Source organism: Passer domesticus, chromosome 8, assembly GCF_036417665.1.
Source record: "Passer domesticus isolate bPasDom1 chromosome 8, bPasDom1.hap1, whole genome shotgun sequence".
Taxonomy (NCBI): Eukaryota; Metazoa; Chordata; class Aves; order Passeriformes; family Passeridae; genus Passer; species Passer domesticus.
The window spans coordinates 9,330,489-9,351,891 of NC_087481.1; the positions used below are offsets into that span (position 1 = coordinate 9,330,489).

At 50.5% G+C, this 21,403-nt stretch overlaps 1 long non-coding RNA gene and 1 pseudogene across 1 annotated transcript; one reads left to right on the forward strand and one right to left on the reverse strand.

Annotated features, from left to right (window-relative positions):
* The first annotated feature begins 302 nt into the window (after window positions 1-302).
* On the forward strand, window positions 303-5,167 carry LOC135305573 (zinc finger protein 239-like; annotated as a pseudogene).
* A 5,040-nt stretch (window positions 5,168-10,207) lies between these two features.
* LOC135305720 (uncharacterized) lies at window positions 10,208-11,912 on the reverse strand. Its single transcript, XR_010366705.1, has 2 exons — window positions 11,609-11,912; window positions 10,208-11,151 (listed from the first exon to the last, which is right to left on the reverse strand). It is a non-coding gene; the product is annotated as an uncharacterized LOC135305720 (long non-coding RNA).
* Window positions 11,913-21,403: the final 9,491 nt, after the last annotated feature.

The window sequence follows — 21,403 nt, forward strand, 5'->3', positions numbered from 1 at the left end:
TGGCCTGGGCACAGCATTGGCATCCATGTCCCATGCAATCCCAGCAGGGATGAGGGCTCATTGTGTTACAAATGAGAAGCTTGACTAGGCCAATATTCAAGCAGCAATCAATTTATTAATTCATATGGTAAAGTATGAGCAATACAGGCTGGGTACAGGGGGGGAAGTTTTCCCTCCAGCTGCACACCGATAGTTGAGGCTTACAGGCATTGATAGGGGTACTCATAAACTTTCTCAGCAGTTTCCATTCCCAATTTTTACGTCACAATTCTATACACTATTATGATTTAGTTTTTCTCAGGATGTATCCCAGAAAGGAGTATCCCCAGATGGTGGGGTCTGGCTTCCGAAAGAAGAAAGAAGTCTCCCAGCTGGTGAGGTCCAGATTCCAGATGGGTCCACCTTTTAATTCCAAATCTCATAACAGTGATGTCCAGCTTCTCTTGGTCAAAACCATCAATCCTTGAGTAGATGTTCATCTTCCTTTCTTAAGCTGCTTTTCACTGTTTTTTTTAATGTATCGAGATAAGCAGGTTTCCTTTTTATATATTCTAAAGCTATGGTTTCAAAGATCCTTACTACGAGCAATATTCTAAAATTATACTTCAAAAGGTTATTATTGCAAAACTCTTTAAGGCTTAGCTACAAGCAGAAAGTTCCAGTCAAAGAGAAACATCCTTAAAGCTTTAATTCAAATGATCCTAAATCAACTGAAGACTTACAAAGGGTAATTGCGAACAAAGGATAGGTTCAAAGGCCTTCTTCCATGCTTTATCTCCTCAGTTATTTATTAGAATTTGTCTTCATAACTGTCCCATGGTCAGTTTCCACACAATCACAAATACACACGTTGCCTCTAGGAACCTGACACGAAACACAGCTTTGTATTTCCCAATTGCACTGCTGGCATTGCATTGGTCATCCATTCAAATCATTTCCCCATGGAATTCCCAGGGCAATGGGTTAGGGGGAGATCCATCCATGGAATTCTCACCTGGCTGGGATGAGAGAGATCCGGCCATGGAAATTCCATGGCAATTTCTGCATTCCCAAGGCCCTCATTCCTGAATCCCACATTCCCACAGGAACTCCCCTCCTCTTCCCACACCCACCTTTGTGCTCCAGAGCCTCCCGACCATGTCTGATGGATTTTGGGAGCTCTTCCACACAGCTGTGTACCAGATAATGCTTCATCTGCTCCACCATGATCCCTTTGCATTCCCAGCACCTCCAGGTGATCCAGGTGGCACCGTCGGACACTGCAAAGCTCCCGGGTCCCAGCTGGAAGGAGATGAAATCCCACCCCTCGTAGCCATAGAGATCCCATCCCAGCCCCTCAGAGTCCTCCATTCCCACAGATCCCAGCCCAGCCCCTGGCTCCCCCCAGTCTCCCCTGCTCTGGTTGTACCGGCCCCGTCTCCAGGGCACTGTCGGCCACGGGCCCGTTCCTGTCCTTGAGCCGGGGCTGGCTATCCCAATATCCCAGCCCTGCCTATCCCAATATCCCAACCCTGGCTATCCCAATATCCCAGCCCTGGCCATCCCAACATCCCAGCTCTGGCTATCCCAATATCCCAGCCCTGCCTATCCCAATATCCCAACCCTGGCTATCCCAATATCCCAGCCCTAGCTATCCCAATATCCCAGCCCTGCCTATCCCAATGTCCCAACCCTGGCTATCCCAATATCCCAGCCCTGGCCATCCCAACATCCCAGCTCTGGCTATCCCAATGTCCCAGCCCTGGCTATCCCAATATCCCAGTTCTGGCTATCCCAATATCCCAGTACTGGCTATCCCAATATCCCAGCCCTGCCTATCCCAATATCCCTGCCCTGGCTATCCCAATATCCCTACCCTGGCTATCTCAATATCCCAGCTCAGCTCCCCCCACCATCCCCGCTCTCTGCGGCTCCATCCGGTCCCGGTCGCTGCCCCAGCGCTCGCAGGGGTCCCGTCCACGTCCCCCACAATCAAGGACTGGGGGACCCCGGGCCGTGTTGTATTGTGTTTTATTCTCCTTGTTCTCAGTTTGCAATGGTTCCCTGATGTAGCCCCGCTTCTTTCCTGAAAATGCTTTGCCCCAAGTGCCTTCCCTCCTCGCCCATGTCAATCCTCCCTGTGGCTGCAGAGCCATTCCCCAGTCTCCTCTCTGGGCCCCTGTCAATCCCTCGGCCTCCCTTCCCCTCTTTCCAGAATCTTCCCACAGGGGCGTGGAGTGATTGGGCAGAGGTCAGGGCCCTCCCTTAAGGTGCTTCCTCATTTGTGATCCTTCATGTCCATCTGCCCGGTTTGCACACCCCCCGTTTCCCCCATTGGTTGTTGGATGTATCTTTGCCTTGTTTGCGCCCCCCTTTCCAAGCTGGTGCAGGGGCTGAGTGTGTGCTGTGTGCAGCAGGTTGCCCTGAGGGTCAGAGCTGCCCTGAGCCCTGAAATAAACCTTGGCTTTACCCTGCCCAGAGTGGGCCCTTTCTTCCTGCAGCAGCGTCTGCCAGCTGTTCCTGTGGTTTAGGGCTGGGAGCCCCGGCCGCTCTGCTGTAGCCCGGGCACAGGGGAGTGTCCCCCGCAGTCGAGCGTGTCGGGCTGGTCGGGCAGGGCCCGAATGGGCACTGAGAGGACGCGGCGACAGGGCCGGGCTGCGACAGCGCCACTGCCAGGTACTGCAGGGAGTGCAGAACTGGGGGGACAGCGAGATCAGGGGAGCTGGGGGGCTGGACGTGAGAGACTGGGGATCCAGGGGGTCAAGAGGCCAAGGAAAGGGGGACTTGAAGGGCTGGCCGAGCTAGGAAGGAGGTTAAGGGGTCAGAGTCAAGGAAAGGGGGTGCAGGGACTGGGAGAGCTGGGATGGGGTGTGCAGGGAATCCTGTGCCCAGGAAAGGGGGTACCGGGATGTCCTGGGAGTGAAAAAAGGAGGGTCTGGGGGCTGGAAAATGCAGGAATGGGGGCCCAGGGATCCCAGGTCAGGCAAAAGGGTGGGGCTGGGTGCTGGGAGAGGCGGAGGCCAGGGGAAGTTGAGTTGGTGCCAGATAAGGGGGTGCAGGGGGGTCTCAGTCCTGGGCAATGAGGTAAAAGGGGGTCTCAGGTCTCAGGAATGGGTTGCAGGAGGGGCTCAGGGTCACGGAAATGGGGGGCAGGGACATGGAGAGGCAGAAGGGAGTTCCAGGGGGCCTGGAGCCCAGGAAAGGGGAGTCCAGGGTTTCCCAAAAAAGGTGGGACATGGCATAGGGACACCCAGGATGTTCAGGAAGGGGGAGTTCAGGGCGTGTCTGGTTTTGCAGAAGGGTGGGGCTGGGGGCAGGGAAAGGCTGGAATGGGGGTCCAAGGTGTTCCAGGTTGTCCCAGGGTCAGGCACATAGGAAGTCTGGAGGTGCCCAGGGAGGTGGAGCTCAGCCCAAATATTCTGGGGAGTGCCTGGGTTGGGATTTTTTGGGGGGATGTTTGGAGAATGAAGAACTCCAAGGCAGGGCAGAAAAAGCCCCTTGGGGGGACATCGGGGGGTGGCGGTGGCGGCTGGCGGCAGAGTCAGCCTGGAGGAGCAGAGCCCTGTGTCCCCCAGGAGCCCAAAGTGGGGAGCCCAGAGAGGGGGGAGCGCCGCCATTGGCGGGAGCCTCCAGAGGCTGGAGAGGGGCAGGGGGGACTCCTTGGAGCCCCTGCAGCCCAGAGCAGAGAATGAGGGGAGAAGGGAGCCCAAAAGGGAGCCCGAAAAGCCCCGGCATCCCTGAATGGGCAGAGCGAAGAGGGGGCAGCTTTTGGGATTGCTGGGACTGCCAGCAGGCTGGGGAGGGCGGGCACCGAGGAGAAGGGGGACCCGCAATGCAAGTGTGACCCCAGCAGCTGGGACAGGGGGAACTCCCAAAGAGCAGAGAGGAGGGAGCAGGGCCGGGGAATTCCTGGGAGGCTTTTTCAAGGCTGAATCTTGGTGTTTGGGAGGTTTTTCTGGAGCCCAGATGCCCGGTAACTTGTAGAGAGGGACTTGGGTGGAAAGACTTTCAAAGTCAATGTGCTCATCCCTTGTTTTCCCCAAACCAGGATTTCCCATTGCCACTTCTTGTGAGGCAGTGAGAGAAAGGAATATGTCCCTGGACACTGAGGCAGGGGACGAGGAAGTCAGTGCCCCTTTCCCCCTCTCTCCTGCTCCATCTCCCAGCCCAGCACTGTCCCAGCTGCAGGACAGCCTGGGGGCATCTCCTTGCCCTTGCCTGTGGCCCGGAGGCAAATGCCATCCTGTCCTTGTCCTTCCTCCCCCAGAGCAGGAGCTGAGGATGGAGAGCAGGGAGGACAAATCCCTGCGGCAGAACCTCGTGGCAGAGGCCGTTTTGAGCGGCTCCATGGCGTAGGAACCCAACGGGGAGGAAAAGCCCCGGAGATGCCGCACGAGGAGGGGCTGCAAACACAGATGGCGGGGATCTGAGGGGGAAAGAGCCAGCCTGGGCCGGGAAGGCGGCCGGAGATGGAGCCAGAGCTCAGAGCTGGTGGTCCATGAGGAAGTTCCTGATGAGGAGAAGCCCCACAAGTGCGAGGAGTGTGGGAAGAGCTTCAGGTGGAGCTCCCAGCTGATCAGGCACCAGAGGAGCCACACTGGGGAATGGCCCTACGAGTGTGATCAGTGCAGGAAGAGGTTTCAGAGCAGCTCCCATCTCCTCGTGCACCAGCGCACGCACACAGAGGAGAGGCCCTTCCGCTGCCCCGACTGCGGGCAGGGCTTCAGGCAGAGCTCCCATCTTGTCACCCACCGGCTCATCCACACTGGGGAGAGGCCCCACGAGTGTGAGGAATGTGGGAAGAGCTTCAGGCAGAGCTCCACCCTGATCAGGCACCAGAGGACCCACACTGGGGAACGGCCCTATGAGTGTGGGGAGTGTGGGAAAAGCTTCAGCCAGCGTTCCAGCCTCATTGTCCACCAAAAGATCCACTCTGGGGAGAGGCCCTATGAGTGTTCCGAGTGTGGGAAGGGGTTTCCGATCCGCTCCCATCTATTCCAGCACTATCAGAGTCACACAGAGGAGAGGGCCTTTCTCTGCCCCGACTGCGGGAAGGGATTCAGGCAGAACTGACACCTCGTCACCCACCGACGCATCCACACTGGGGAGAGGCCCTACGAGTGTCCCCAGTGGGAAGAGCTTCTCCTGCAGCTCTCACTTGACCCGACACCAACGGAGGCACCGATGAGGGAAGCCCTGCGAGTGCCCTGAGTGCGGGAAGAGCTTCGTGCGCTGCTCCAGCTCCATCCCCCACTGCAGGACCCACGCTGGGCACAGCCCTGGTGACCCACATTCCCTGTGATCCGTGTTGGGAACACACCTGCCTGATTGTCCTTTTGGTTTGGCTTTAATTTTTTTCTTTTCTTCCTCTCTTTGCCCTCCAAAAGGCAAGATGGATGGATCTGTCACCACAAAACAACTCAAATCCAACTGAAAACAACTGAATTTTAACCCATGAAGGCTCAATCCCTCCTCAAATTGCTTGTTCCCTCCTCAAAAAAACTCAATCCCAGGCCAAACTCACTCCATTCCACAGCCACCAGGGTGAGATGGGGTTGGAAAGGGATTGGGAGAAGTGGGATCCCAATTGGGAGCGGTGGGATGGGGATTGTGTGGGGCTGGCTGGGTGGGATGTATTTGACAGCAAATAAAACTTTCAGAGTTACTGATTTCTGTCCCATTCATTTTCAGTCAGTTCTGTTTGCAGAGTGCCTCCTCCTCAGCTGATTAATTTGCTTTAAAAATCCCATTTTTGAAATCATCTAACCCAAACAATCCAAAAACCAATATCCAAATAAAAGCACTCACCTACAATTAAATTTTAAAAAATAATTGGAATTGTTTTAGAGTACTTAAGGGTGTTATTAAAGTTTAATTGTTTGGTTAAAATGTAGGAGAAATTCTAGTGGTGCTTGGTTTTGTGTTTAGAATATTTTTAATATGAATTACAGGCGTGTTAGATTGTATGATAGTTTAGGCGTGTTAGATTGTATGATAGTTTTTTTAGATATTTTTAATCTAAGGTATATTAGTTATTGCATTAAAATTTTCAGAAGATATTTCTTAGTATATAATTTGTTTATATTTATTGGTAATATGATAGTAATAGTTATTGTTGTTTTCGCTTGAATCATTGGAGTATCGGAAGGAAAAATATTTCATTTTTATTATAATTGATTTCATTGTAATTATAGTTTATTGATTTATAATTTTGTTATCAGTTGTTGAGAGGATAGGAAGGAAGTTCAAGGGCAGGAGCATCTTTTTCCTCAGCTTGTGCAGGCCACGTCTGGGTGCTATTCAGCCCAGAGCTATGGGATAATATTGTAGTGCCTCCCACACACATTCTGCCTCCAAGAAAAGTTTGGCTTGGCTTCTTAGAGTGAAATAAATAGAAGCGTAATAAAATGGACAGTTAAACTGATCCCTCTGGAATGACTCTCTTGCTTTCCAGTGTCAATCCTGCACCTCATGCTCCCAAGGCTTGGTATGAACAAGTGTCTGAGATTGCTTAAAAATTCCCAGGCAAGGTTCAGTAAAAACCAGATTGAATATTAAGCAACAGCTCAAGAAAATTCATTGGCAACATTCACATTATTACTTACTGCTTGGTTAAGGAACAACATGGGGAAAAAAGCAAGGAACAAAATTCAGTCAATCAAATGAGAAACATTATGAGAATTATGTGTGTGTGTGTGTGTGTGTGTGTGTGTGTGTGTGTGTTTAGGTGTGTTTGAGAAAGGGACAGAAAGGACAAGGATCAAAAGGAATACGGCCTAAAAGCTTAACAGCACTTGAGCTGAGCAGTGGTTAAACTGGAGCCTCCAGGAGTGGGGCTCTTGGCCCAGGATCCATGGCTGCTCAGTCATGCTGCCAGTGCAGCAAGCTTGAGAGCGCGCTGGCTCTGCGAGGCCCCACTCAGAGGGAGGTTGCTGCTGGCACCTCTGGGCTCCAGGAGAGCCCCAAGGGCCTCCTTTGGGAGCGCTGTTCATGGGCCACAGGCGAGGGGCCTCAGCCATCAAGGCTTCATCGTGGCCGCACCGTGGGTCAGCAGCCTGGCTCTGAGAGTGGGAGAAGGAGGATGTCATGCCTTTGAGGCAGGAAAAGCAGTTTCCAAGGCAGTTCACAGGACACCCCAGGAGCTCGTCAGACAGCACAAGTGCCTGGCAGCGCTCGGTGTCTCTGGGAAGCTCAAGAGGAGCTGGGCCCAGGGGCTGCTCAGCAAGGCCCAGGCCTGACAAGCTTTTCTCAGGTCACCGTGTGGCCGGACAAGGCCGGGGCCATTCACCACCACAATCTGAAGCACGAGGTTTTGATGTAGGGTAAAAAGGCATGGCCCAGTGGAAGTGGGCCGTGTCCTCAGGCCTGTGGGAGAATCACAATGCAGATCCTTGTGCTACTGATTCCATCTCTCCCACTTTTCTGAGTTCTTGGTGGCAAGGTCATTTAGGTCACACAGCTCTCTGAAGCTTTCTGCAGATGAATTAAAGTGAGATTACACGTACCAAATCGTGTTCTGTTACAGTTTAACTGATTGATTTAAGAAATTTCTGGAGCAGAAAACTTGCTTCCTCAGATATTTACTGTGTGTGGCACCAAGCACAGAGGAGAGATTTAATGTCAAAGGCATGGCCCAGGCAATGCTCTTTTGACAAGTTCTGCCCTGAGCTTTCCTGAGGAAGATCTGAAAGGTTCAATGTCACTAGCACAAGCTCCTGCAGTGGCTGCTGGCCAGCAGAGCAGGGCTGGCAGCTGTGCAACAAGTGTTGCCACAAGCAGCAGCTCAGCCAGGGCAGCAAATCAAGAGCTGGGAAGGAGCTGATCTGAAGGCCAAACCTCCTTAGCTCCTAAAAGAGCTGGAACAGTTCCTCATTCCAATGAGGTGCAGTGTTGGACACAGCTCTATGTGAGCACTGGACACAAGTTGCTCCCACTGAGTGCTGTGATGGTTTCTGCAGGAGCTCTGGGCTCCTGTGTGTGCTGGACACAATGAGGAGAGAAGGAGCCAAGTGCACTGACACACCTTTGCCTTGAGCATGACCCGGCCTGCACCAAACACACTGCAAGCTTTCCCCTTTTGCCCATGTCTCAAAATGTCAGGTCAGCTGTTGGACGACTCAGGTTGGTTTGGTGTCAAAGAATTTCCCTCAGAAATGCTGGGTTTGTCTTCCTCTGTGCCGTCCCCTCAGCAGCCTTGGGGCTGCTCCTGTGTGAAGCCATGTGTCTCACACAGTTTGGGAGAACTTAATACAGGACACTCTGCAATGAGTCGTCTCCTCTAAAGTGTTCCAACAATCCCCTCCCAGTAACAGGAAATTAATACTAATAGATGAAAGTGGAAAAAAATTGCAACAGTTTATTAACAAGCGGAATAGCTGAAAAGCAAGCAAAAAGGCCAGTGAGTTCTAGATATCAAACTGCCAGACCTCACCGTCCCCCTGCTGGGACAAAGACCCAGAATGCCTGAGGAAAATCCCCCCAGGACACGCGTTACAAGGTGGTGCTGGGTTCTCCCTCAGGAAGAACAGGAGCTGTCACGGAGCAGCTCCAGCAGCAGATGAAAGCTCCATGCTTGTCCAGCGTCGACTTTCTCCCAGAGGCAGAGCTCTGTGGAGCGGTCACGGCAGGTGAAGCAGCTGGGCTGGAGCCCCTCGGTGTCTTTTCTCCTCGGCGTGGCTCAGCTCACGCTCTCGGGCTGGGAGCGGGGCTGCTCCACTTCTGCTGGCACCATGTCCCTGGGCTTGGGACAGTTTTCTGCCAGGAGAGCCCACCATGCTGTTACACAGATCTCTCATAAAGGCCCAAACCAACTCCAAACACTCTGCCTACAGCAGCGTTTCACAAAGGGCTGCAGAAATCCAGGACAGCTGCAAGTGAGTGTCAGACGGCTCTTGTCTTGTTCTTGCCAGCAGAATTCTTGATGAACTGATGTAACACAGGAGCTGTGTTTTTTTATTGAAATATTTCATGATGAGTAACAAGCCTTGGGAGCATGAGGCACAGGACTGATGTGTGAAAGCATGAGCATATCCTCCAAAGTGACCAGTTTAATTGTCCATTTTATTACCCTTGTATTTATTCCACACTAATAAGCAAACTCAAGCTTTGCTTGGATATAAAAGAGGCACGGCATACCCTACGGTCTCTTGCAGGGTCACCAGGGCTGGCAGTGACAAAGCAGGCAGTCTGCTTCATTGGGAATCACTACAGATCTGCATCACAATGTGTTTTTAAGTAGCATGGTATTATTAAGATCTCCTTTTCTGCATGAGATACAAAAAGGAGGTTCTGAAATTATTTCCATGCAAGCAGGCAGTAAATAACTGACCCTGCTATCCTAACAAAGCTTTGGCTTTTGCAATTGCACTCTTCCCATTCATCTTTTGACACAGACACTCCAGGTTTTCCCCACACCCCTGCAAGGCTGGCAATCACTGTTTCCCTTTTACTGTTCTTCCCTGGAGCAAGTACAGTGGCTGCTTTGAAACTAAAAGCCCTGAGATCTGGGCATCTTGAAGGAGCATGAAATGCTAATTAAGTGTTCCCATTGGTAATACCCAGGTCTGCACTTCCCAGAGCTCTGAAGCAGCAGCAGGAGGGCCATGCATCATTCCTGTTGGTGGATGTTCATGTTTCTGGTGTGCAAGAGCAATGCCTTTGAGGAGGGACAAAAATGCCCCTATTCAAACAGTGGCTGTGCAAGGAGATGTGAAGTTTCACTGCCTTTTTTAGGATAGTTTAGAAAGATCTAAGGATCTATGAGATCCATACTGTTGCATGGAGCAGGTCCCTAATTTTGTCTCCAGAGAAATCCCCAAAGGACACATCGGCTCTGCTGGTGATGGCAACCCCATAAGCTCGTGGACTTGTTTTCCCTGCAACATGCCACCCTGCCTGGGCTTTACTAGGCCAGGACTAGACCCATAGCTATGCCAACACATGCAGCCATGTGACACAGAGTCAGACAGAGTTCTCCTTCAGAAAACTCAATTAACACATTCACATGCAGTTTCTTTAGAACATCAGAAGATGGCCGCCATGAGGGCTTTGCTGTTAAAAGGTTACAGTTTGCACTGGGCCCAGAAGGCAAAACAAATTGAAATGTGAAGTTTAAATCTTCAAATGACTATGAAAGGAAACTGTAGAATAACTTCTGGAAAGGCAGCATTGTCAATGATCATGCAGCCCACCAAGAGCTGGAGTGGAATCTAGAATTGCTTGTTCCAGCTATGCAGAAATTCATTACCCTGGCAAGCACCAGTCCATGGCAACATATGATCCCATAGCCCTGGGCAGAAGGGCACCCAGGCTGGAGTGGCAATAGATTTGAGGAACCCTTGTCACTTGTTATTGGCCTCACAGCCCACTCATCCCTTGGCAAGCAAGTTGCAAAAGACACTGTTGGACTGCTGTCCTGGGTAAATCTACATACAGATGACTATTCCAAAGTAGGGCATCTTTTCCCAGTGAAATACACATCCTCCTCTTACCTATGAAAATGTGACTGAAGTCACCTGTGAGCCAGATCTGTGTGAGATTGCAAAGGAGCAAAGCTTTGGCATTTGGGCACACTTCTCTTGGTTTCTTTGCTCTGGCCTTCTGAGAGCACACAACATATCCAGGTAGAAAACTTTTGGCCATACAGGATCTTTTGGTTCCATTGTCCCCCAAACATGTCAATGTGTGGCCCTGTTGTAATTCCAATTTAAAAAGAGTAGCACAAATGACACAAAAAAAACGTGGCAAAAGAGGAAGAGGAGATGTGCAGTGAAGAAAGGATGGGTGAGACACTGGCACATCAAGCAAGCTGCACTCCCATAATCTCTAGGCTGGCAGGTCCTGGTCTCACATTCTCCTTTTGGTTTATTTAATTATTATTTTTTTAATAACGAAAATAAAATATATAGAATTAAAAATATGTCATCAAAATTTAGAGATACAATCAAACCCTTTATTCAAAACGACATCTAAATATCAGAATATATATCCATATCTAACTATGAAGCCAAACACATAAATCCTATTCTTGTGACACTCTTCAGACAGGCATCAGCTTCTTCTTGAGCTTGGAGGAATTAGAGCTCTTCTGGATGGGAGACAAAGACTTTGTGGGTAAGAGAACATTGCAAGTGTCCAGAGAAAACTGCTTGGTAAGGCAGTAGGCAGTCAGATCTGCAAAGGGGAGACACAAAATGCAACAGAGCCAGCAATACAAAAGAAAATCATCTGAAGCTCCATATTTCATGGGACAGACTTCCTGGAAACTTCTAAATAGCTGCATATGGAAACATGCTCTTGCTGGCAGACACTTGGAGTAGGCCATAGGAAAAACCCTGCCCCACTTCCACAGAGGCACCCCAGGAACAGCCTGGCCTCTGGGCTGCCCTGGGACAGCAGGGAGCCCCGAGCCCTGTGCTCTCCAGCAATGGCTCAGCTGCACATGCACCCTCCTGCTCCTCTCCCTGCCCCACAGCTGAGCAGCCCTCCAGCTGCACGGGGCACTGGCAGCAGCACAGCTCATTGCTGGGCCACATGCAGGGCACAGCTGTTCCCTGGCAATGTGCACAGCCTGGCTGGGCTGCCACAAGACCCTTCCTCCCAGCAGAGAGCGGCCCAGCTCCCCCCTCACCTCTGTGTGAGCCTGAGCCATGTTCACCTTGTCCTCAGTCTGGAGTTGCTTCAGGCCCCGCATGTCATGACTAAGAAGGGAAGTGGAGAGAGCAGGGGCAGATGCAAACCCTTCCTTAGGCATCCACAGCTCTTCTGGGCAACTTGTTCCCAGTGCCTCAACAGCCTCACTGTAGAGAATTTCTTCCTAGAAAATTGCAAAGAGGATAAAAATGCTTCTGTAAATCCATCAGCAACAAAAGGAGGGCTAAGGAGAATCTCTGTCTTTTCCTGGATGTGGGTGGAAACACAGAACAAACGATGAGGAAAAGACTGAAGACCTTAGTGCACTCTTCCCTGGGTAAAAACTGTCAGGATGGCCAGGCCCAGGGAGGGGTGGAATTCAATGGAATTAAATCCAGCTGGTGCCTGGTCACAGGTGGTGTTCCCCAGGGCTCAGTACTGGGACCAGTTGTGTTTCTCATCTTTGCCAACGATGGGAAAGAGAGGATCAAGGGCACCGCAGGCAGTTTACAGACAATGCCAAGCTGGGTGGGAGTGCTGATCTGCCAGAGGGATCTGGACAAGCTGGATCATGGGCTGAGGCCACTTGCGTGAGGTTCAAGAAGGTGAAGTGCCCGTCCTCCACTGGAGCCACAGCACCCCCATGGATGGCTGCAGGCTGGGGGCAGAGTGGCTGGGAAGCCGCCCAGCAGAAGAGCACCTGGGGGTGCTGGTTGGCAGTGGCTGAGAGCCAGGGTGCCCAGGTGGCCAAGAATGCCAATAGCATCCCGTCCTGGGATAGGCTTTAGGGGTGGCCTTGGCAGTGTCAGCAGTCTCAAATTATTGGAAAGACTCTATGATCTTAAAGGTCTTTTCCAATGGAAAAAGTTCTGCAATTCTAAACCTCCATTTGTGCTTTTGAAGGATGCAGTCCCAAATAGACCTGCATTTGTGTTTTTAAGGAATTTAGCATTGACCTCTCCTTGAAAGTAATAGGAATCAGGCTTTAAATGTTCTCAAAGCACTTTTATTCCTTGATCTTAAGCTGTGTGTTTGAATTGAGGTGCTTTCGTACAGGAAGGTTGGACCATGGTATAAATACAGGCAATTTAGCTGCAATGGCACTTGTTTCATCTGCTTTTCTGCTTCCTTTTCCCATGGGTGGCAGATTTGGGAGTATTTTCTTGTGCATTGACTTCAGGCTCAGACTTGCTCATGGATGTGCTGTAAAATCTTATCTACCCCTTAGTGAAAAATGCTTGCAAACTGGTGGGAATTGCTAGAGACAAGAATTACAAACCGGTCCCCAGTATGATTAGCCCAGTGTCCCTGCTTAAATCAGGTATGCTTGTATTAAAAAGGAGCAAACTATTCTAACTCTCCTGCCCACTCCCCTTTAAAAAAAATTTTTTGTACCTCTTGGGGCAAGTCCTGTGTGCCATTCCAAGTCTGTTATCAAATGTGTGAAGTGATGCTGCTGCTGTAGCAGCAGCCTGAGTTGAGTGGGAGCAACTCCAAAGCACTGGGTTCTACAGCAGTGGGCATGGTGGGAGGCTTGCCTCTGCTGCCATGGCCATCCAGCCATGGGGAGAGCAGCTGCTGGGGCTTTCCCCTTCTGCCAACAGCAGTCTGCCTCCAACACGTGGACTGTATGGCCATGATTTTGCCAGAAAGTGGGAAATGCATCGTTTGAATGTATTTTGATGTTGTCTGACATCACCTGACTGGAGCGGTTTGGTGGGCAGGACGCCCTGTGGGCAGGGCCATGGCAGGGATCAGTGGCTGGCACTGGCAGTGTTATTTTCCCAGGCAGGCTCCTGACACAGCTGTGGGGGAAGGCAGCAGCAGCTGTATCAGCCCAGCGAGCAGCAGCACATGGAGGACACCCTCATTTTCAAAGAGCCCATCACCCCCTTTGCTCTCCCATGGCAGCACAAGATGATTCCAGCAGGTGAAGGGCTGCCGCAGCCTGGAGACTCCTTCAGCCAGCACTTGTTGCAATCTCCTTGCTGCAGCTGTCCTGGAGAATTCTATTCTTTGAATAGACAGGAGACATGAGACTTGAAGAAATAATATTGCAGATGCAGAAAAAGGGATCAGACCCACTGGTCCCATGGCTCAGGCTTAGTTTTGCCAAATCAAGCAGGATTAGTTTTATCCACTTTTTTCAGAATAACCTGCTCTGTGCTATTTCCATCATGAAAAGTTGGAATTGTCAGGAACTGCCAAGATCAGAAATGTTTTGAGGCAGATCATGTTTATGTTGGGTTTGGGTGTTTATGCAAAAAAGCAAGCAGGGAATAAACCCCTAGAACAATGAAGCAGAGCAAAAGTGGAATATTTGGATGGTCAATTTGTTCTCTAAAGCTATCGGCCAGCTGAATTCTGGGGTCATCTACTGGGGAGTGCAAAGCTGCTTTTACTTCCACGGCCCGGTGCCATTCTTTGTGTCCCAGCACTTTGTTTGATGTGAAGAGAAATTTACCAATTCCCACACCAACCAGCTGCAACCCAGATCTGAGTGGGAATTACAGAAATAAATTACAGAAATGAATTTACAGAAATAAAGGACTTGAAAAGTAGCTTTGGAGAGGGTTTACTTCCTAGACAGTGTGAAAGCCTCAGGCCTGGCCAGGCTGGGCTCAGGGCTGGCTGCCCTTGGGAAGGGAAGGGGATGGAGTTGGGGTGGGGTTTTGCAGCCATGGAAATGAGAGAGCCACGGGCTATTGCATCACAAAGGGGCAGCCCCATGGGCTATTGTGTCACAAAGGGGCAGCCCCACGCTGGGGCTGTGAAGGCTGTGCAGGTTGTGGTTGGCACGGCCGCAGCGGCAGCAGACGCGTCTGGCTCTGCCTCTCTGTGCCGAGCGCTGGCGATCGGAGTCACCCGGCCTTGTTCTGAGGCTGGGCACCAAGCTCCTGTCGCTGTCAGCTCTGAGAGTGTTCCCAGAGTCAAACCCAGATCCTTCTGCCAGGCAGAAGCACGGGTTTGAAGATGGACTTTAGTGGAAAAGGAAAAACCTCTGAAGGAAAAGGTGAGGATAGGAAGGAGCTGAAAGGCTGAAGCCAAATGGAAAACAAATCCCACCATATTTCAGGGAAAACTGCTCCGTGGTGGTCAGTGCTGGCTCTTTGTCAGAGTAGGTGGCTGACAGCTACAGAGGATCCTGCAAGGGCGCCCATGGAATCACAACATTCTGTCATTAGTTTACTCTGCTTTCTCCTGTTTGACAGTAGCCAAATCAGTCATACTGTCAGCCAGGACAGGGACTGTGGCCACAGCTGCCCACAAACTGGACATGGCCATGAGATTCAAGTCCTGTTGCTTTCTTTACCATCAATGTTGGGTCTCAGTACAGAAAAATTTCCTGTTCTTCCTCTGCTTGCTGATGGGGTCCCACCCAGGGGATGGTATTACGGTGGTACAGAAACACCAATAAGGCCTGCCTGCTTGCTGAGAGGTCTTAGTGGTTTTCAGAAATAGCAGTCACAGCTGTGTGGGTCTTTCCTAGGGATTCCCAGAAGGCCAGCCTCAAGAAGGAATTTTTTTCCCTCTTATCTTTGGAGCCTTCCACCTTTCCCTTCACACTTGCTAACTCAATACTGTTGAGAGGAATGTAACGCAGACCAGTTTCATGAAAAAGAAAACCAAAGAAATTTTCCCAATAATTAAAAATTATTCCCATCGAGTGCCATACCTATTAGATGTGTTGATGATAAAAGTGGGCCTTCACATAACTCACTTCTTCCCTTGAGAGCATGGCTCAGCCTCACACAGAGGTGAGGGGGGAGCTGGGCCGCTCTGCTGGGAGGAAGGGTCTTGTGGCAGCCCAGCCAGGCTGTGCACATTGCCAGGGAACAGCTGTGCCCTGCATGTGGCCCAGCAATGAGCTGTGCTGCTGCCAGTGCCCCGTGCAGCTGGAGGGCTGCTCAGCTGTGGGGCAGGGAGAGGAGCAGGAGGGTGCATGTGCAGCTGAGCCATTGCTGGAGAGCACAGGGCTCGGGGCTCCCTGCTGTCCCACGGCAGCCCAGAGCCCAGGCTGTTCCTGGGGTGCCTCTGTGGAAATGGGGCAGGGTTTTCCCCTGGGCTGTCTCCAGTGTCTGCCCGTAGGACCATGCTTCCCTGTCCAGCTCTTTAGAAGTTTCCAGGAAATGTGTCCCATGAAATATGGAGCTTCAGATGTTTTAGGTTTGCATTGTGGCCTCTGTTACATTTTTGTCTCCACTTTGCAGGCCTGACTGGCTACCCTCTCGCCAAGAGGTTTTCTCTGGCAAATCCCTCTATGCTCCTTCCCTCCAAGCCATTGCCTCCCATCCAGAAGAGCTCTCCTTCTACCACACCAAGTCAGACATGCAGTGGAGAGCAGGAGAATGGGAAAAATGGCAGTGGCTGTGACGAGCACCGGGCAAAAATACAGGAGCTGAGCTCAGAGAGCAAAGGCCATAAGGTAAAGAGACCAAGCTAATCCTGTGTGGTAAATTTTCAATTTCTTTGCTGTAGGTAGAACTCTGAGATGTTTTTGCTGACAGGAAGTGACCCTTTCACTGAAGTTTTAACAGGTCCCGATTTGGATCCTTAGCTGGGCCAGACATGATGGGATATGAAGGAAAGGTGCCTATGCACGTGCTGCCTCCACCCCCCTTCCTGGCCATGGCATGGGGGCTCAGGAAGAACTTGGGCAGGCAGATAATTTCCAGAGAGCAGCAGGGCAAGGAGCTCTGCTGGACTTCCTAAATGCCAGTGAGCCTGAGATGATGGATGTGTGGGAGCTGGAGAGCAGCAAGCATCCCGAGAGCTCAGCAGCAGCATCTGGGCTCAAAGGCTGCTGGGGAAGTGTAGGAGGGAAGGGCAGCAGCAGCAGAAGAGAGGGGCTTGAGAAAAGCAGGTTTTGTCATCCTGCAGAATGGCTTTGTGGGGATGTGCTGTGGATCAATACTGGCTGTTGGGTGCCTAAGGGTCAGAGAGACAACAGTGATCTAAACCCATTCCCATGCCATCCAGAAGGCCAGTGGCAACAGTGGCACACCAGGATATCTTGATGTCAAACTTGTGGATGCCAGCTGGGAATGTAGCCACACTTGCAGAGAAATGAGCATGAAGGGAGAGGGGGCAAATCTGGGGCATGGTCTCTCCCTCACCACTTCCCTTTCCTTGGTCAACTTTCCCTGTCCTAGGCCAAGCTGCTCCATAGGTTTGGCTTTTCCAGCCAGATCCAAATCAATGGCACAGCTAGATGTCTTGAGGCATGAAGGGGGGCAAGGCTGGATGCTTGATGTGAGCCCTGTGTTCTACTCTTTCCAGGCTGCCTTGCTGCATTCCATTGGTGGGGATATGAAGAAGGGGTCACTGGGACTGCCTTTGGTCCCCCCAATAGGCAAGGCAGGAAGTCCCCCTGTGGGCAGTGCTGCGGGGTCCCTGCCAAGCTCTCCCCAGCTGGATTCCCAGGATTCCAGGGAGATGAGGTAAGCCAAGGTGTCTGCTGCTCCAGTGTGCTGTTCACCTCACTCCTCCCATCTCGTGTGATTATTTTGCACAGTCAGCTGTCCCGTGTATGTATGCAAACATCTGTGTTTTCACCATCTTGCCCATCTGTGATGATCCAGCACAATGTCAATCCCAACACCAATGTCCCAAGAGCAGGGGCTGTGGTGGGGAAGAGGAGGAAGGGCTTAAAAGCTCCTCAAGATGCGTCCAGGGCTGGACTTGGCTATTGATTGCCTCTGCAGTGGTTGTGATGTCATTTGGTAGTTGTACTGCATGGGTCTGGATCCTGAAGATCCTTGAATGCTGTGATCCTTGACTGTCAACTTCTGTAAACAGGAGAATGTTTGGGCAAATATTGGCTCCTGGAGAGGTGTCTGCAACTTCAGGTGCTGCTTCTGTAATCTTCAAGTGTAAATTCAAGGTGCCTGGGCCTCCACTGTGAAATGAGATCCCAGAGAAATTTTGGGATATAGATGTATAATCTGATTGATGTTTAATATTTTGATCTGAGCTTAAGATCAAACAGGGCAAATTGCTTGAGAAGAGGCATAGGACTGTACCTGATGGAAAGGTACTGGCTTGGATATGTATGAGAAAATGAGGCTGTCAAGCTGATCCAAGTGATAACAATAAAGAAGGAGTCACAGAAGTATCCTTCCAATTGAAAATCTTCGGTAGGGCTTTGAAAGTGTGATCTGAATATCCTTCCCTAAGAGCTGAGTTGGAAAAAGCCTTTTTGTTCTGGAAAGAGCCAGATGGTGTAATGTCATTCTCAGGAGACAGCGGTGCTCTGACCACATGTAGAACAAGGCTGTCACCAGGGTAATGCAGGAGCAGGCAAAGTCAAGCTTTGGCAGCAGTACAAAAGTAGCTGCCCTCCATACAGACTCGTGTCTCAGCTCAGCAGCTCTTGCTGCTTCAGAGAGGCTCTAGGAACCACTTGGCTCCAAAAGGAGAGGCAGCAGACTTGGGGAGTTTTGATGCAAGTTGAAGAATGACTGCTGTGTTTCAGCCAGAGCTTGGCCAGCTCTGTGTGACTCCAGAAACAGAAAGCCCAAGGACGGTTAATCAGCTTGGAATCTTCTTGGGTTTATGTGTTGCATTCCCCCCTTCATCACAGTGACCATGCTAATAACTTTGCCTCCTTTCATGGTACGCCCTTTCCCTCCCTTCTCTTTCTACCTCCTCATATGTTCTTTTGTCCTCTATTTTCTCCAGGCCAAGACCCAGCAGCAGAAGCAAAGAGAACAGCTCTGAGGATGCAGGTAGGTAGAGGGCATGCCTGTCCTAAAATAACCATTGTAGTCTTGCCTCAGAGGTGACATTTGGAGAGCTTGGTTAAAACCCATTCTTTTGAAAATTTCATTAAATTAATTTCAATTCCTTGATGGGTTCACTGGAGTCTCCCAGAGTCCAGTCCCTGCGAGTGTGCTCTGGTGGTGCAGTGAAAATTCCTCCAGTGGGAAGTGTTGGGTGGCAAGAGCTGGAGTGGTGGCTCGGGGCCCTGGAAATGCAGTGCAGGAAAAGGAAACATTCCTCTTTTTCCTGCACATGCCTTTTATCTTCCTGAAGCCTTCCTAGTATCACACTTAGTAGGGAAAATGAAGTCATTTACCATGAAATGAGAAATGTTACCACTCCTTTCTCCTGCTTTTGAAGGAGAATACCTTTCCTTGGGGCAGTTTCTGAGCTGAACCCTTTGAGATCTGGAGGAGATTCATGGGCACTGCCTGGTTTTGCACTGGCAGAAATAGGGAAAGTTCCTATGACAGAAAGTCCTTTTGAATTTTCCAGTGAAGGAGAAGGAGGCTTCCAGGTGGATGCAGCTTAGGCAGGGTGTGAGTTTGTCATCCTCTGAGAGCACAAGAACAAAGCCACCCGTGGCAGGTTCACAATGACAAATCTCTTCCCTGGCTGTCTCTGCCTGTGTCAGTGCTGCAGGCTGAGGCTGGGGGAGGAGATGCCTTCTGCCTTGTCCCTGTCCCTGCCTTGCCTGATCCCTGACAAGTGGAATGTGCCAGACAAAATGCAGTCTCTGGTGCATCTGGGCCAGCCAATGCTTTCAAGTTGAAAGCCCCAGTGACACTGTTGTTGTTCCTTTGCCATCTCGGGGCGTGTCATGCTAGGAGAGATGAGACTTGGAGAAATAATTCTGCTGATGCAGAAAAAGGGATCAGATCCCCTGGTCCATTTGGGGATCAGAGCTAGGTCTGCCAAATCCTGGGTGTGGCCCCTTTGGAATGACTCTTTATTTCCTGATATGAAGCTGAAGTGCTAAATGCAGCTCAGGAGTAGTACTGCTCAGTAAGTTAGGTGACATTTTTGCTGGATCAGTTCTGGACTAGAAAGTACCTATCTTATTAAACCCTGCCTGTTTTACTTTTATTACTGACCCCAGCATTCTACAGGGTGAAAGAATCCAGTTTTAAGACACTCATTCTGCTTGGATGCCATATGATTTTATCCTCCGTGAAGCCATGTAAAGAATTACATGTTGATGGAAAGTATTTTAGAATGATCCTCCAGGTCTGATGGAGAGTATTTTAGAATGATCTGCCCTCTGCTATTTCCATTAGGAAAATTTTGAATTGACCATATCAGCCAAGATCAGAAATGTTTTGAAGCAGGCCATGTTTATGTTGGATTTGGGTGACTCTGCTGAAAAAAAAGCGGGGAATGAACCCCAGGAAGAGGCAAGTAGAGCAGAATTGGCACTTTTGGATGACCACTTTGTTCCCTGCAAATACAGGCTCGCAGAATACTGGGCACATCTAATGGAGAAAGCAAAGCTTCTTTTATGTGTAACACGTGGTGCCATTGTTTGTGTCCCAGCACTTCCTTTGTTGTAAAGAGTAATATAAAAATCCCAAATGTGCAAAACCCGACCTCAAATTGAGTGGGACCTACAGAAACAAAGGCCTAGAAAGCTACTTTTGAAAACAATGATTTCCTTGACAGTGTCCGATTCTAGAGACCACTGTGAATTTCCAACTGTTTGGAAGGAAAGGGATCCTGTAGTAGTGGGGAGGCAACAGGCAACACATAAATAGTAGAACCCTTCTCTCCTGGCTTGCCAGCTCCATATTGTTCAGAGAAATTAAACTGATGGTGGTTTCATGTAAAATAAGAAACCAACCAATCTTTTCAGAAACTAAAATGTGCTTTGAATGCCTCACCCATTAGATGGGTTGATTGTAAAGGCATGAGTTCAATTAACTCACTTCTTCTCTTGTACCTGAATTACAGCTTCTTCTGAGCCTGCTGCAAACACCCAGAGGAAGAAGGGAAAGAGCTCTTGGTGCAAGACAGGACCTGGGATGCCTCTGTTCCCAAGGAAACTGGCTGACCTGTTTGGCTTGGAGAGCTATGTGCCGAAGCCCGACCTTGGGAATGGAGGTCTGGGCTCCCGGCCGGCTCAGGGGGCCTCGGCCCAGGAGCCCCAGGAGCATGGCTCAGCCTCACACAGAGGTGAGGGGGGAGCTGGGCCGCTCTCTGCTGGGAGGAAGGGTCTTGTGGCAGCCCAGCCAGGCTGTGCACATTGCCAGGGAACAGCTGTGCCCTGCATGTGGCCCAGCAATGAGCTGTGCTGCTGCCAGTGCCCCGTGCAGCTGGAGGGCTGCTCAGCTGTGGGGCAGGGAGAGGAGCAGGAGGGTGCATGTGCAGCTGAGCCATTGCTGGAGAGCACAGGGCTCTGGGCTCCCTGCTGTCCCAGGGCAGCCCAGAGGCCAGGCTGTTCCTGGGGTGCCTCTGTGGAAGTGGGGCAGGGTTTTCCCCTGGGCTGTCTCCAGTGTCTGCCCATAGGACCATGCTTCCCTGTCCAGCTCTTTAGAAGTTTCCAGGAAATGTGTCCCATGAAATATGGAGCTTCAGATGTTTTAGGTTTGCATTGTGGCCTCTGTTACCTTTTGTGTGTCCATTTTTCTGACCTGAATGACTGCAGTGGTTCCAAGGAGGTTACCCTGGGATCAGGAGTTTCCCTGCCAACTTCCCAAATGCTTTTACCTTCCAAGGCATTGCCTTCCACCCTGAATTCCCTACCTTCCTCAAAGCCCATTTCTAACTCTCCTTTTTTATTGTTAAGCTGACCATTCTGCAGGATCAAAAATTTCTGATTTAAGAATTCATTTTTTCCTACTGTGCTGCCACTTGATTTTGTCCTCTATGAAGCTGTTGTATAGAATGATTAGTTCTCTGAATTTTAACAGCTCTGTTGGAGAGTATTTCAGAATGAGCTCCATTGTTCTACTTGAAATTAGAAAATCAGCCTTTGGTCAGACTAGCTTGAAAGTAGCCCAATCTCATACAGTTTAGGATGAACATCCTTGGGGAA